The sequence below is a fragment of the Mustela lutreola genome, chromosome 6, assembly GCF_030435805.1.
Source record: "Mustela lutreola isolate mMusLut2 chromosome 6, mMusLut2.pri, whole genome shotgun sequence".
Classification (NCBI taxonomy): Eukaryota; Metazoa; Chordata; class Mammalia; order Carnivora; family Mustelidae; genus Mustela; species Mustela lutreola.
Genome location: NC_081295.1, coordinates 90033168 through 90048702, shown reverse-complemented (window position 1 = coordinate 90048702; position 15535 = coordinate 90033168). Strand labels below are relative to the sequence as shown.

At 43.3% G+C, this 15535-nt stretch overlaps 1 protein-coding gene across 4 annotated transcripts in view; it reads right to left on the bottom strand.

The window, feature by feature from the left end:
• The window catches only part of BICRAL (BICRA like chromatin remodeling complex associated protein), a 106966-nt gene that overhangs the window by 77681 nt on the left and 13750 nt on the right, over window positions 1-15535 (bottom strand). For 3 of the 4 annotated variants that reach the window (XM_059177998.1, XM_059177996.1, XM_059177997.1), the window contains 2 exons: window positions 14764-14852; window positions 37-307 (listed from right to left, as the gene is read on the bottom strand). The gene's annotated coding sequence lies outside the window, so the exon portion shown is untranslated. The remainder of the gene's footprint in view (window positions 1-36; window positions 308-14763; window positions 14853-15535) is intronic. The other variant, XM_059177999.1, reaches the window with a different exon arrangement.

The following is a 15535-nucleotide window of genomic DNA, read 5'->3' as shown; positions in this document are numbered from 1 at the left end:
ATCACAAAATTATAATACACTCAAAGGGAAACTCACCGTCATGAAAAAGCAGTGCCTTGTCAACGGGGTTTCTGCGCCATCGCACCAGGGGCGGCGGCGGCGGCGGCGGCGGCGGCGGGCGCGGGGCGCGGGGCGCGGGCGCGGGAGCTCCCGGCCGAGCGGCGCCGGCCACACGCGCTCCGCTCTCTCTCTCGCTCACCCCCGCGCCGGGCGGCGGGCGCCCGCTCCCCGCGCCCGCCCGGCCTTCATGCTCTGCGCCCGGGCAAACCGCTCGCCTGCTCGTCTACCTCCAAACTTCGGTTCTCGCCTAGCAAAAAATGTGGAGATTAGGGTTTTTTTAATTAAAAAAAATTTTTTTTTTTTTTTTTTTTTTTTAAATCAAGCTCCCAAGCTGTCAATTCCTGTTTCCTTCGGGATTCTTTTTAACTTCAGAAATGTATTGGTTTATTCAAGAAACAGGTTTATTTGGCTTTTTTTTTTTTTTTTTTTTTTTTTTTAAGATCTACAAGATGCGTGCTATTCTCTGCAGGCGCCCTGCACACACACACACACACACACACACACACAGCCCACACTCTCTCTCTATCCAGTTTTAGCTCTACGGGGGATGGGGGGTGCCGGGAGGTTAAAAACAAAAAGCAAAATATTTGTTTAGAACTCTGATAAGAATCAGTAAATACCTTTTTTGCATATGCTTTTGAAAAAAGTAAAACACCACTTTTACTTAGTTATTTGGCAAATAACTGATTCATTCTAACTTTTAAATGTACTAGGCTTTCCTTTGCAACACCCTCTCTTTTAATTCCAGAATCGTGAAACCTTATCTGAAATCTGTAAGTCAGCATTAAAAAGAAAAGAAAAGAAAACAACTTTAGCGGCCAGGATGAAGGTGAGGAGCTGATTAAATCACTGGAAACATCCAATTCCTATTGCCTTCTCTTTACTGGATATCCTTTATCACCACCAATATTCCAAATTTGTGGAATTTTCATTACGTGATCCCCAGTTTTAAAAACGGAGCTACCCAATCTTATAACACTCTTTGGTGCAAGTATATAGTTACTACCCATTCTGAATCACAAATCTCAAATTGTTGAGACCTCTCCATAAACCATCCAGCCCTCAAAGTGTTTATGTAAACGTTAATTATGATAGGGTAGATTGGGAGGGGGTGTCTTTGTGTCTAGGTTAATTGTATTTACTTTTCCTGTAAATGCCAAGGAAAATAGAGTGGGGGGTCTTGTTATCTTTTAAATAAACATCAAGGGCAGGTAAAAGGTGAATTGTTAGGAATGTGACTTAGATTTTTAAAAACTACATATGTAAGCTCCAAAAATGTTCTAAAATTATTTTAAATTAGTTTGTAATACATATAGCAGTGGGGGTCCTGCTGATAAACAGAATGTTCAGACCCATGTCCCCGAGATACTTGGTGAGTTTTAAATCAAGTTATCCCTAGATTTAAATTATTCAAGTGAAATTGTTTAGTTTCTATATCCCCTTAGAATTAAACAGTAGTAGTACACCTTGCTTGCTTTTATAATGATACTGTAACTATGCTGGGTTGCCCAAGATAAATATGTCAGTGTTGGCATACAATGTTGTCATACTCAAGATAGAAAATCTTTTTAAAAAACAAACCATATCTTGCTCTAGTAACTGCTGCTCTGTCGTTCACAATGTATGCTTTGTATTTGGACATGCCTTAAAAATATATTCAGTGATTTAGTATCACATAGTATCATCGAGGTGTTTTCTCAGAAAATGTGCTTCACATTCAGCCAAGGCCTTCCTGGAACAGTAGTCTCTGCATAAATTAGCATATTACTCTACACTTGACAGTTGGACCAACCAGTTTTCTAATTGGCTTGGGAAATTTTTTTTTTTTTTAAAGATTTTATTTATTTATTTGAGAGAGAGACAGTGAGAGAGAACATGAGCGAGGAGAAGGTCAGAGGGAGAAGCAGACTCCCCATGGAGCTGGGAGCCTGATGTGGGACTCGATCCCGGGACTCCAGGATCATGACCTGAGCCGAAGGCAGTCGTCCAACCAACTGAGCCACCCAGGTGCCCCGGCTTGGGAAATTTTTAAACACGTTTTAAAGTGCTCTTGGATTGGCTGGAATTTAATTATAATACCCATTTTGAAGAATTACATTTCAAAAGAGTTCATGGATTATTCATTGCAATTAGTACCCACCAAGCAAGTTATACAGCTGTTGCTCCACAGCTCCAATGAAATATTAATGGATTTCAGAATGCTATTCTCCCAAGTTGCCCCAAACCCAAAGACACACAAATTTGACTTTAACAGATCGTCAAACAAATTTGAATTTGTATACTTATAAAGAGTATAGGGCACTGCAGGATTTTTAAAAGAACGTCCACAGAGAAGAAAAGCACTGACATTTCCTGAATGCCTACTAACCACCTAGATGCTTATATACATTACTGGATGAACCTTCCTACAAACCTGTAGAATAAGGTTTAATCAACCTGATTTTGCAGCTGAGGCTCCCAATGGTTTCAGTAATTCGTCTGAGGTCATCAGTCTAATATGGGCTGTTGAGGGAGCCCAAGTCAGGTTGATGCTAAAAGTCACCCTCTTCAAGGCCTGAAAAGGATCTAGGGAACAAGCAGTCCTCCCTGTTTTTTGTTTTTGTTTTTGTTTTTAAAGATTTTATTTATTTATTTGACAGAAAGAGATCACAAGCAGGCAGAAAGGCAGGCAGAGAGAGAAGAGGAAGCAGACTCCCTGCTGAGCAGAGAGCCCGATGTAGTGCTCTATCCCAGGGCCCTGAGACCATGACCTGAGCTGAAAGCAGAGGCTTTAACCCACTGAGCCACCTAGGCACCCCAGTCCTCTCTGTTTTAATATAAACAGAGTTCAGTACTGTGGCATAGGCAGACGGGACAACTGTCTGATTTGTGACGACCAAGTTTGAGAATGCCAGCTGTCAAATCTAATTTTAAATTTTGGGGGGTGTTACAAAATCCTGGGACAGCAGTGGGGAGAATCTCAGATTCACCAGACACCACCAAAACTGATACCACTTAATACTATAACAAAACAAAAGCATCTTTAATTTTTTCCCATGTGATTAAAAAAACCTAACATTTTAAAATAAGGGATATGCCTTTGTATATAAAATTTTAAATTGTGGTTTATATAAACAGGATTTTGGTATCTGAATGTGATATCAGGAAACTTTTTAAGAAAAAAAAAGGAAACTTTTTAAGAGGAAACTTCTTAAAATGGCTTGATTGTACACAAATAACTTTAATATATTTCCTGTAATTATGTACAACTGAAATGGTCATTCCTATGATTCCCATCTGCATGTGTGACTTAGAAAGAAAGAAGGACAAGTGGATACAGAAGAAAAAAAAAGGAAGTAATTAAATTATAATTGAAATGTTCTAGCATGTGTTTGGGCATATAAATGAACAGGTCCAATGTCCACAAAACACAAGTTGAAATATATCTGTTTTTTTGTTTTTTCCCTCCATATGTTCCCCTTGGTTGGTGGGCCATTCTCAGAAGGGCAGAAGGGGAAGAAAGAGATGCTGAGATTAAGTGGTGATGCGCATGACCAGATGTGCCCCCATCACAGAAATGCCAAAATATACCAGATGAGTTAGTAAATGCTCTATATAGTGTGTGTGAAAGAAAAATGGAAAAATTGCCAATGTGTGTAAAAAGGTATATAACTTTATTTGTACCTCTAGAAGTACTTATATTCTGGGGCTTAAGTGCACTAGCTCTGTATTCAGGCTGACCTGGGTTCAGATCCCACCTTTGACACAGCCAGGTGTGTGGCTTTGGGCAACTCACTTCACCCTTCAGAGCCTCAACTTCCTCATCTATAAAACGGGGTAATTATAATCATGTCTGAGAGTTATTTTAAGGATTCAGGAACTAGTGCATGCAAAATATTTAGCAAGCTACCTGAAACAGGAAAGGTCACAGTATTTAGCTAATATTATATTGTCTTATTTTAGTTATGCATCAGTAATTTATTTTAGTATGTCCCTTGTAATTTCCCAATGGCAAGCTCATATGATTCAACCTAATTATCTTTCTCTTATGTTCCCTCCCAGATAGGGAGCTCCATAAGGGCTTTCTATTCTCTAAGGGCCTACCAGAGTACTCTGTATAGTTAGCTCACCATCAGTACCTGTGGGATAAAAGAAAACCAGCCCAGTCCGCAAGAAGCATAAGAACACAAGAAATCAAACTGTATCTAGAGACCTATATATTAAGGGAGTGCAGTAAGTCTCCTAGAACCACATAAAACCATTGCCCAATGGATCACAGGCAGAAGAGGCTAATGGTTTAGAATTCTTCCTCCCCCTCCCCCACACCTCCCTCTCCTTCTCGTTCTCTTTCTCCCTCTCCCCCTTTCTCTCTCTCTTTCTCTCTCTCTCTCACCAGTTAAAGCTGTCATTTCCGGATTTTAGCCCTGTGGTCTCTTTGTCTAATTTTTTAAACTTCTCTCACCTCTGTTTCCTTATCTGGGACATGAAAGTAACAATACCTGTATCTCAGGTTGGTGGAGAGTTAAATGACGTTAGTATGACAAAATCTTTGCTTTAGAACTGGATATATAGTAAATATTCAGTAATAGTTACCCTTAGTGTTGTCACTATTAATACTATCATTAGAAATAATTGTTTTCAAAGCAATGGTAAACACACAATTTATTGGAGTCCTTACAACTGTTTTCAAAACCTTGCCTACATTATTTGATACATGAATATAAACACCTTAAATCATCTTTGTAGAGACTAAGGCTATTCTTGTCATGACATATTTCAAGCTGGTTATTTTCCTTGACAGATTTTTAAAATTCTGAACTCCCACAAGCTTCTAGTACAAGGATAAGGTGTATAACAGAACTGCAAAAAAAAAAAAAAAAAAAAAGGCAGTCAGCACTCCCACTGGGCTTACTGTCTTACACATCTAGCCTGCTTCCCCACAGAGTATAAGGGGGGAGGGCAGTCATCAGGTTCAGACACCACATGCCTGGGATGCCTGGGTGGCTCAGTGAGTTAAGCACCTGCCCTCAGCTCAGGTGATGATCCCAGAGTCCTGGGATAGAGCCCTGCATTGGGCTCCCTGCTCACTGGGGAGCCTGCTTCTCCCTCTGCCTGCTCTGCCTGCCACTCCCTCTGCTAACGAATAAATAAATAAAATCTTAAAAAAAAAAAGATACCATATGCCAGAGCAACGGGAAGGCATGGCTGGGATGTGTCACTTGCCAAGTCCCCACCCAGCCCCTCTGGTGTTCTGGCAGAATGCCTAACCTGTCCAAAACAGAGCACTCCTTCCCCACCACGCCCAAGGCAGAATAGACACTGTAACTTCTGCGAGTACTTTGATCACTGAAGAGCCACATTCTTATTTGAGTTGAGTAAAGTTAATTAGGCATTTTCACAGCCCACATACGACACCCCTCAGACTATGCAATTCCCTCCCACCTACGTCTTTTAATGATTGCCTCCATTCCCAGGTACTCTGAGACCATAAAGGTGACACCCTATGCAAAGAGGTAAGTACTCTTATACCTCACAAAGTTTTTATCTCTCCTTACTGTAAATCATACCAGTCAACTAGAAGGTGGGTGTATGAATCAATCTCTTGTGAGTTAAATGACCTGGAGTCAGGTCTAAGGCAATTAGGATCAGAGATGGGCAGTCTGGGCAAAGGACACGTATGCTCTGCAGGTTTAGATGGCGTGGGGGCATGGTGAAAGCTTGATGGGTTCTTCTTGCCCTGTCCTAGGGCAAAACCCCAAACTCAAGTCATCCTCTCCCCTTCTGAATTTGGTCTTCCCTCTAGTCTCTGTGTCACCAACCCCAAATATTTTAGGATTATCTACGATTCCTTCTTATTCTCTGACTTCCCTTAGTCCATGCAACCCACCTCCAACATCCCCCTCAAATCCAGTCTCTCCTCTCCACCTCACTTCAGGTCCTCATCTCTCTCTTGCTTGGCCTCCCCATTCAATCTTTATCTAAATTACTGCAAAAACCACCTTTTGCAAACCCAGCTGGTTATGTCACACCTTCGTTAGCACCACACTGCTCAGGGAAGCTTATCCAAAATATAGATTCCCAAGGCCCGGACACTTGGAAGTTCTGGGGAGAGATGAGGTGCCGGCATTTATATTTTCAAGTGGTCCATGAATTACTGCACTTGCCCCCCAGGAGCACCTCTAACTGCTCTTCTCCTAGTACCCTTCAGTGCAATCATGGGGGACAGCCTGTTCCTGAATAAATTTGCCCGCTGTGAGCAATAAGCTTTCCCCTCTGCCTGGAATGCCCTTCCTCCTCTGGGGCAAGTCCACCATTCTCCAAAACTCAGCTCAAATGCCACCTCCTTGGGGTGCCTTCTTCTATCCCCTACAAGTGGCTTTCAGACATCTTTGTCTGAGACTCACTCACTCTCAAGAAATAGATTTCACATTACCATGCAATAAATATCTAATTAAATCAAAGGTTTTGGGGGACGCCTGGGTGGCTCAGTTGGTTGAGCAGCTGCCTTCGGCTCAGGTCATGATCCCAGTGTCCTGGGATCGAGTCCCACATCGGGCTCCTTGCTCGGCCGGGAGCCTGCTTCTCCCTCTGCCTCTGCTGCCACTCTGTCTGCCTGTGCTTGCTTGCACGTGCTCTCTCTCTCCCTCCCTCTCTCTCTGGCAAATAAATAAATAAAATCTTTTAAAAAAAATCAAAGGTTTTGGAAAACAGTATCTAAAAACTTACTATGGAGGTTGCAACTTGAGATGCCCTTTGACCACTGAACAACATGGGTTCGAAGTGTGTGGGTCTCCTATATGCAGATTTTCTTATAACACAGCCCTGTTAATGTATTTTCTCTTCCTTATGAATTTCCTTTTTTTTTTTTTTAAAAGATTTTATTTATTTATTTGACAGAGATCACAAGTAGGCAGAGAGGCAGGCAGAGAGAGAGGAGGAAGCAGGCTCCCTGCTGAGCAGAGAGCCGGATGTGGGGCTTGATCCCAGGACCCTGAGATCATGACCTGAGCCGAAAGCAGAGGCTTTAACCCACTGAGCCACTCAGGTGCTCCCCTTATGAATTTCTTAATAACATTTTCTTTTCCCTAGCTTACTTTATTGTATGAATACAGCATATGGGCACCTGGGTGACTCAAGTCAGTTAAGCGTCTGCCTTAGGCTCAGGTTATGATTTCAGGGTCCTGGGATTGAGCCCCATGTGGGACTCCCTGCTCAGCAGGGAGTCTGCTTCTCCCTCTCCCTCTGCCCCTTCCACTGCTCCTTCGCTCTCTCTCTCTCAAGTAAATAAATAAAATCTTTAAAAAAAATCAACATATAATACATATGACATACCAAGTATGTGTTGATCAACTCTATGTTATGGAAGGCTTCCAGTCAACAGTAGACTATGAGTAGCCAAGTTTTGGGGGAGTCAAGTTATGCATGGATTTTTGACTAAGCAGTGGAGGTTGTGGGGGAGTTGGGGCCTCTAATCCCTATGTTGTTCAAGAGGCAAACTTTCAGTCTATTCTATCTCACTTTTAGAAGGGCTGTTAAGCCACCTTGTAAATGGATTTCATGATCCACTAATGGAGGTGACCCTCATTTGAAAATTGCCGCTTGAAGGGAATAAATGCCCCCTTTCCCTATGCATGCAGTACATACCTCTATCATACTATTTACCATATTCCACAGTAATTATCTGTTTACAGTCTGTCTTCACCCCTACTTTCCCTCCCCCAAATATGCACACACCAGAAGCAAGTCAACATATCCTTGGGCAGTTACACAGCCGTTGACAAATGCAGAAATGAGAATACTGGAGAAGGAATAATTTAATTGCCTTTTTTTTCCCCCCTTTTCTGGTTATGGCTCACAGCATAGCCTATCAGCAACTCCCAAGAGGCTGGGTCTAGGAATCGTATTAGCATCAACCCTTAAGTTAAAAGGAATCAGCCATTGTATTTCAGCACCACTGAACCAAGGTGTAAATTCTTCTTGCCCTCAAAAATAAAAACCACAGAGGCAAAAAAACAGAAAATATTTTGTCAGGTTGCTAGCCTGCCAAGATAGTGCAAATGTGGGCAAACAAATCTCTTTCTTAGATACTTAGCAGCAAATATTCAAAAACCTCAAAACCCTCCTTCCATACCACTTCAGAAAGGAACCACCCCCTCTCTGGGGCCGGTGCAAAGACCTTTCTATCTGTGCTGCCCGAAGCTCCGCTTCTCACTAGGCTGTCTCCATCAACACAAACAAATGAAAAAAAGTAGAAAAACAAAACAAAACCAAAACCAAAACCCGAAACAAGAAAACCCCAGAAAAGCTAAAATGAATCGCAGCAAAGAACCCGGGTGGCAAGTTCCAGTGTGAAATGTACCTGAGCTGCATGCACCAGGCGAGACAGTGGCCCATAGGGGAGGGATCCTGTTTCTGCAGCACGTGGCTCCAGCAACAGGAAACCTGCGTGCGACACCCCCCACCTGCCTGCTGCCCGCCTGCTTGTTTGCAGCACTGTCATTTGCGTGATGCTAATTTGCTCCATGTCTTGGTAAACATATTTGGAGAGCCTTTATGAAAATGCATTGTGGACTTGGGGAACTGGCCCCAGAGCAGGCTGAAATGCTCTGAAAGCCTTACAATTCTATGCCAGAAGAGAGGTGAAGAGGATACACTTTAATGACGGGTTTTAAAGAATGCCTAAGAGTTCTCTAAATGGTGTGGGGAAAGAGAGGAGAGAGCTCTGGGCAGAGGAACTTTATGTGGGGCTTCCGCAGCTCACGGCAGGGAGTCTGGGTGATTCTTTAGACTGCTCCTTTTCACACTGTAGGTCACAATTCAATGGGTTATAAAATTCATGAAATTGTGACCAGCTTTCATAAAAAACGAAAGAGCCTAGAATAGAAAATATCTGAACATATCACAGGTAGTAAAGTACTGTCAACTTTTTTGTGAAATTTGTTTTCATTATAAACATGTCTATATATGCGTGTGCTGGTTTGTGATATAAAATAAGTATGACAGGAGGACACAATGTACAGCATAGGAATATAGTTAAAAATATGTAACAACTTTCTCTGACAGATGGTAGTGAGATGTATCCTGGTGATCACTTCATAATGTTTATCAATGTTGAATCATTGTGTTGTATACCTGAAATTAATATAATACCATATGTCAACTACACTTCAATTAAATATATATATTTATTTATGTATATATGTATTTCTTACTGTGGTGGTGACTAAATTTTTAAAAAAATTTTATAATTATTTTTATTGCAATATAGTTGACACACAATGCTACTTTAATTTTTGGTATACAACACACTGATTCAACAACCCTCTAGGTTATGCTGTGCTCACCACAAGTGTAACTGCCATCTGTCACCACACCATATATTATAATTATTACTACAATGCCATTGACTATATTCCTTATGCTGTTCCTTTCATCTCTGTGACTAAGTCTTTCCATAACTGGAAGCTGGTATCTCCCACTCTTCTTGCCCACCCCTCCATTCTCCTCCCCTCTGCAACCACTGGTTTGTTCTCTGTATTTATGGTTCTGTTTCTGTTTTTTGTTTGTTTATTCATTTGTTTTATTTTGTAGATTCCACACATAAGTGAAATCAGATGGTATTTTGTCTACGTTTAAGTAAAAAAATGAAAAAAAAAAGTATTTTTTCCTGTGGTGGTGATTAAAATTAAAAAAAAAAACAAACAAGCAGGGGGGTGCCTGGGTGGCTCAGTGGGCACCCAAAAGCCTCTGGGCACCTAAAGCCTCTGCCTTCGGCTCAGGTCATGATATCAGGGTCCTGGGATCGAACCCCGCTTCGGATTCCCTGCTCAGTGGGGAGTCTGCTTCTCCCTCTCCCTCTGCCTCTTCCACTGCTCCTTTGCGCACACGCTCTCTCTCTCTCTCAAATAAATAAATAAAATCTTAAAAAAAAAAAAACAAACACCGCCCCCCAAACACCTGTCTAGGCAAAAAGGGGTACCATTTGAGGGGTTTAAGCAGCCTTTTAGATTGCTATGAACAGATTGGAATTTTATGAGAATAAGTGCGGTGGTAGTGTGAAAGACGGCTGCACAGAAGTGAAAAAAAGCTCAGGGGACACATGGCAGTGTGTTTTGTAAGGCTTCCCCACACTAGACAGGGAGCTCCTCAAGGACAGAACCATCACATAGCTCTGAAATCCTCACACCCGGCATACAAGTAGGCACCAAATACATGTCTGACTGAGTACGGTAAGTCCTGAGTATGACTAATCAAGATGACTCCCAAGAAGCCTTACCACTTCGCAGTCTCACCTTTGTGTACCCCTCTCCCACGCGGTACCAAGGGTGGTCTGTGGCTAACAGAACAGGGCGGAAGCGACTGTTTGCCACATCTGAGGGTAGGTTATAAAGGCTGCATATTCCCTCGGAGGTGCTGTCTCTGGATCACTCAGTCTGGGGAAAGCCAGCTGCCCCATCCTAGGACAGTCTGTGGAAAGACCCATGTGGCCAGGAACTGAGGTCTCTAGCCAGCAGTCAGAGGGGCCCTGAGGCTTTTTACCCATTGTGCAAGCACATCACCCACCTCGCCCACACCTCAGTTTACTGCAACCCAAAGCACAGCTGGATTACAAGCTCCTGAGAGATCCCGAGGTAGAAACTCCCAGCTAAACTATTCCTGGGTTCCTGACCCACATAACTGTGGTGTAATAAATGCTTGTTGCTTTCAACTGCTAAATTTTGGGGGTGCCTGGCTGGCTCAGGAGATAGAGCGGGTACTTTTCATCTCAGGGTTGTGAGGTCCAGCCAAATGATGGGTGTAGAGATTACTTAAAAAATAAATTAAAATTAAAATTAAACTACTAGGGGCACCTGGGTGGCCTAGTCAGTTAAGCATCTGCCTTCAGCTCAGGTCATGATCTCAGGGTCCTGGGATTGAATCCTGCATGGGGCTCCTTGCTTAGTGGGAAGCCTGCTTCTCCCTCTCCTACTTCCCCTGCTTGTGTTCCCTCCCTAGCTGTTTCTCTCTCTGCCAATTAAAAAAATCTTTTTTAAAAATTAAAAAATAAAAAGAAACTGCTAAATTTTTTTTAGAGATTTTACTTGTCAGTGAGAGAGAGTGAGAGCAAGCAGCACAAGCAGGGGGAGTGAAAGGCAGAGGGAGAAGCAGGCTCCCTGCTGAGCAGGGAGCCCGATGTGGGACTCGATCCTAGGACCCTAGGATCATGACCTGAGCTGAAGGCAGATGCTTAACCAACTGAACCACTGAGGCATCCCAAACTGTTAAATTATTATTTTTCTTTTTTTTTTTCAAAAAAAATTTTTTAACATAAAATGTATTATTAGCCCCAGGGGTATAGGTCTGTGAATTGCCAGGTTTACACACTTCACAGCACTCACCATAGCACATACCCTCCCCAATGTCCATAACCCAACTAAACTGCTACATTATAAGACACTTTGTTATACAGCCATACAAGACTAATACATTGGGTTATTCATAAAGTCTGGAAGAGCTGAACATTTATACCAGCATACTAGAGTTACCCATTGTTTAGTATCATTTTGTTCTTTTCTCCAACAATCTATCACCTCACATCTTCAGCCTAATTAGGGAAAGGTCCATGACCCAACCTGGACCAATTGGACCCTCTCTGCTCATGTTAGTACCTGGGACACAGAAACTGGCTCAGCTGTGGGGAGCAGATGATATGGCTGGAAAGACTAAGGGTCATGGCCGCCATTTTGGAGCAGTTATAATGGGGCCCATGCCAGTGGGTGGGAACAGGAAGGCCACTGCATCAGGGGGAAGGGATTCTCACTAGGGGTGGAGGGAAGGAAGAGGGTTGGAGAAAATGCCTGCTGATATTGTAAGCCCCATGAGGCCTGGCTGCCTTTCTAGCATTTGGATTGGAAGACTGTTCTTTAGAATTATTCCTCATTTTACTTGCTCTCCTATGAGTGAATTCCCTCTCTTGCAACCAAAAGAGCCTCGGGTATGCTGCCCAGCAGCCTCTCCAGGGCGCTGTCCAGCGTAGCAGCTCCTTCCACTCCAGCAGGCCAAGTATCCCACTAAGCTTCATTATTACTGCTCTACAGCAACAGCTACGGATTGTGTAAAAGGTCCTTTCAGACCATCCAACTCCTTCTGCCTTCGCTCCATTTTCACCAAGTAATCCTTTGATTATTAATGTACTTCAATTTTAAAAGTTGTGTTCTGGCCAACTGACCTAATCACTCCAGTGGTTGGGTAGGTTCATGCCCATTATAAATTCACAGACTGCCTTTTGGGTACAAATCATTCTTGAGTGACCTTCACTTCATTTCCACTGGCCTCTGTCAAGCCCTGTCACTTAGCCAACGAACCATTTCAGCGGCCCCTGCTCCAATCCATTCTCTTCAACTTCTCTTCTTAATACACAAATCCAGTGCCTCACTCCCTGCTCAAAACCGGCCATGGGGCCCGGTGCCACTGGAATGATGAAGGTGGGCTCCAGCCCATGGTTCACCACCTCCCTCTCTGTTCCCTCTGACGGCTCTCCGCTCTTCACACATGGTGTTTACGCCATGTTCTGCAAATACTATTGGTAGCTCCCCTTCCTGCTCACTTTCCCTCAGCCCTCTCTCTGGCCTCTTCCCTCTTCCCACTGTACTCCCAAAGAACTTCCTCTTCCTCCTTCCTTTATAACACAAACTGCAGTTGGCTTGACTTGTAATTAATCATCTTCATGTTCATCCCCAGATCATGAGCCTCAAGGAGGTGAGGACTATGCTTTCCTCGTTTGCAGCACCCCCCAACCCCAGGACCAACCAGAGCATCTTCATCAATGTTCCATGCTAAAGGAACATTTATTGAGCATTTACTGTATCAGGGCACCTAGCTGTTGTTAGGAGGGACCAGGCACTCCACAAATGGTCACCAAATTTGATTATAGTCAGTTGGGGTAGTAGAGACAAGTTCTCCCCGGACCTAATCACATTTAGGTAAGGGGTCACCTAGCCTCACTATGCAGAGCTGGGAGAGCAGAAGCAGGCTCCTGGTGACATCAATGGTGCAAAAATGACTGAATCCCAGCCCCCATTTTTTTTTTTTAAATAAAGAAGGAGCTACAATTTCCTGATAAACTAACTTGCTTCTCCCCCTTTCCTCTCTTTCCCTATTTCTACCTTGTATCTGTGACTCACAGGCACATTACAGAATGCTAGCTTCAGGTTGAAACACTGGAGAATAGGGAGGAGGTGATCCCTCCCCGCTTCAGCTATCCAGTTTATACCTTTTAGAGAAAGGGCACATGAGTCGACCCATCAGTGACTTTATTGTAATTCTTTCAAAAGAGTCAGCATCCACACGTGAAGGCAGAAGCAGAAACTGGTCCTGATTTATCCACTGACAACCCCTGTCCTGTCCCCCAGGTGTTCCTCTATCCCTCCAGAGCTGTGTGAAGGCCTCAGCTCTCAGCAAACCAGAGACAGACAACGTGGAATCCTAAAGAGCATAACCACTTCAGGTTGTCTCAGAGAACTTTACACAGTCATTCCAAAGCCGTTGAAGAAGAAACACTGATCAATAAGCAAAAACCAAATATAGCCCATAGAACATAGAATTGTTCCTCTTTTTAAACAAACATGAAAATTCCTACACACTAAGTCTCTGTCTTTCATAGGATATACAGTAAATGAATACCGTCTCAAATCGTGCTCACCCCACAGGCTCTACAAAGGCAGCAAAACATAGGGCATGGCCTGAGCAACCTCCAGAGACCTCCAGGAGTTGCCAGCTTGGGGAACACAAGGACACTTGTAGTGACTCTGGCTTTCTGGGAAATGGCAGCTTTGTCAAGAAGCTGTCTTCCTCACTGGGTCTTTACATCTCCAGTTACACCAAGCTTCGCCTTTCACTTCATGGTCATTCTCCAGACAGAATAAAATTTTTATTACCTTATGGGAATTATGCCCTTAAAGAATAGAGGGCCGCCTGGATGGCTCAGTTGGTGAAGCGGCCGACTCTTGGTTTCGGCTAAGGTTATGATCTCAGGGTTGTGGGATCGAGCCCCACGTGAGGCTCCTTGCTCAGTGGGGAGTCTGCTTCAGATTCTCTCTTTCCACCTCTCCCCCCACAAAATAAAAATAAATCTTGAAAAAAAAAGACCCAAAGAATAGAAAAAATGGAGATGATGGAGGGCAGGGGGTGTGGCTCCCTTATGAGCTAAATAAAGGACTGTTTCTCTACCCACAGGCCAACTAGGATGTACTCACATTCGTGCCTCAGCACATTTCAAGTTACTACATGACAGGGCCCCTTCCAGAGAGTAAAACTCACAACTATTAGAGGCAGAAATGTTTCACACTGTAGCCTGTTTCACACTCATTCCCAAACTTTATGTGCCATTGTTCCCTCCTCCAAATTTTTCACTTTTTATGAGGGAGCCTTCCAGCATTTTTCCAAATGGAAGGAGTAGGAAGCACGAGTGGCACCAACAGGTTCCCACCTAAGAAGATGTTTTGTAGGAATTAGCTCAGTATCCATTTTTCCTTACTGCTATCTCTTCATAATGACACAATGTCCCTTCACCCATGCCAAAGTATACTTTTGAACACCATAATGTCAAGGCATCATTCACTAAACCATTTTATCTTTTCTTTTAAATATATATATATATATATATATATATATATATATTTTTTTTTTTTTTTTTTTTTTTTTTTTTTTTTTTAAGGCTCCACACAATGTGGGGCTTGGACTCACCACTGCAAGATCAAGAGTCACAAGGTCTACCGACTGAGCTGGCCAGGCGCCCCAACAAAACCATCTTGTCAAACTTTTTTGACTGTAACCTATAAAAAGAAATACATTTTATCTTGCAAGTCATGTTATATATCCATAAAAACATACACATGTAATATAAACTCATTTATGCAACACAATGCACTGACATCTTTTTGACATTTTTAAAAAGATTATTTATTTATTTATTTATTTGAGAGACCATGAGCGGGGTTGGGGGAAGAGGTAGAGCTGAGCAGGGAGCCTGACATGGGACCTGATCCCAGGACCCTCAGATCACGACCTGAACCAAAGGCAGACGCTTAGCCAACTAAGCCACCCGAGCACCCAACATTTTTTTTTTAAAGATTTTATTTATTTATTTGATAGTCAGAGAACACAAGTAGGCAGAGAGGCAGGCAGAGAATGAGAAAGGGAAGCAGGCTCCCCGCGGAGCAGAGAGCCTGATGTGGGGTGGGGCTTGATCCCAGGACTCTGGGATCATGACCTGAACCGAAAGCAGAAGCCCAACCCACTGAGCCACCCAGGCACCCCACCCAACATTCTTTTTTTTTAAGATTTTATTTTTGGGGCGCCTGGGTGGCTCAGTGGGTTAAGCCGCTGCCTTCGGCTCAGGTCATGATCCCAGGGTCCTGGGATCGAGCCCCGCATCGGGCTCTCTGCTCGGCCGGGAGCCTGCTTCCTCCTCTCTCTCTGCCTGCCTCTCTGCCTGCTTGTCATCTCTCTCTGTCAA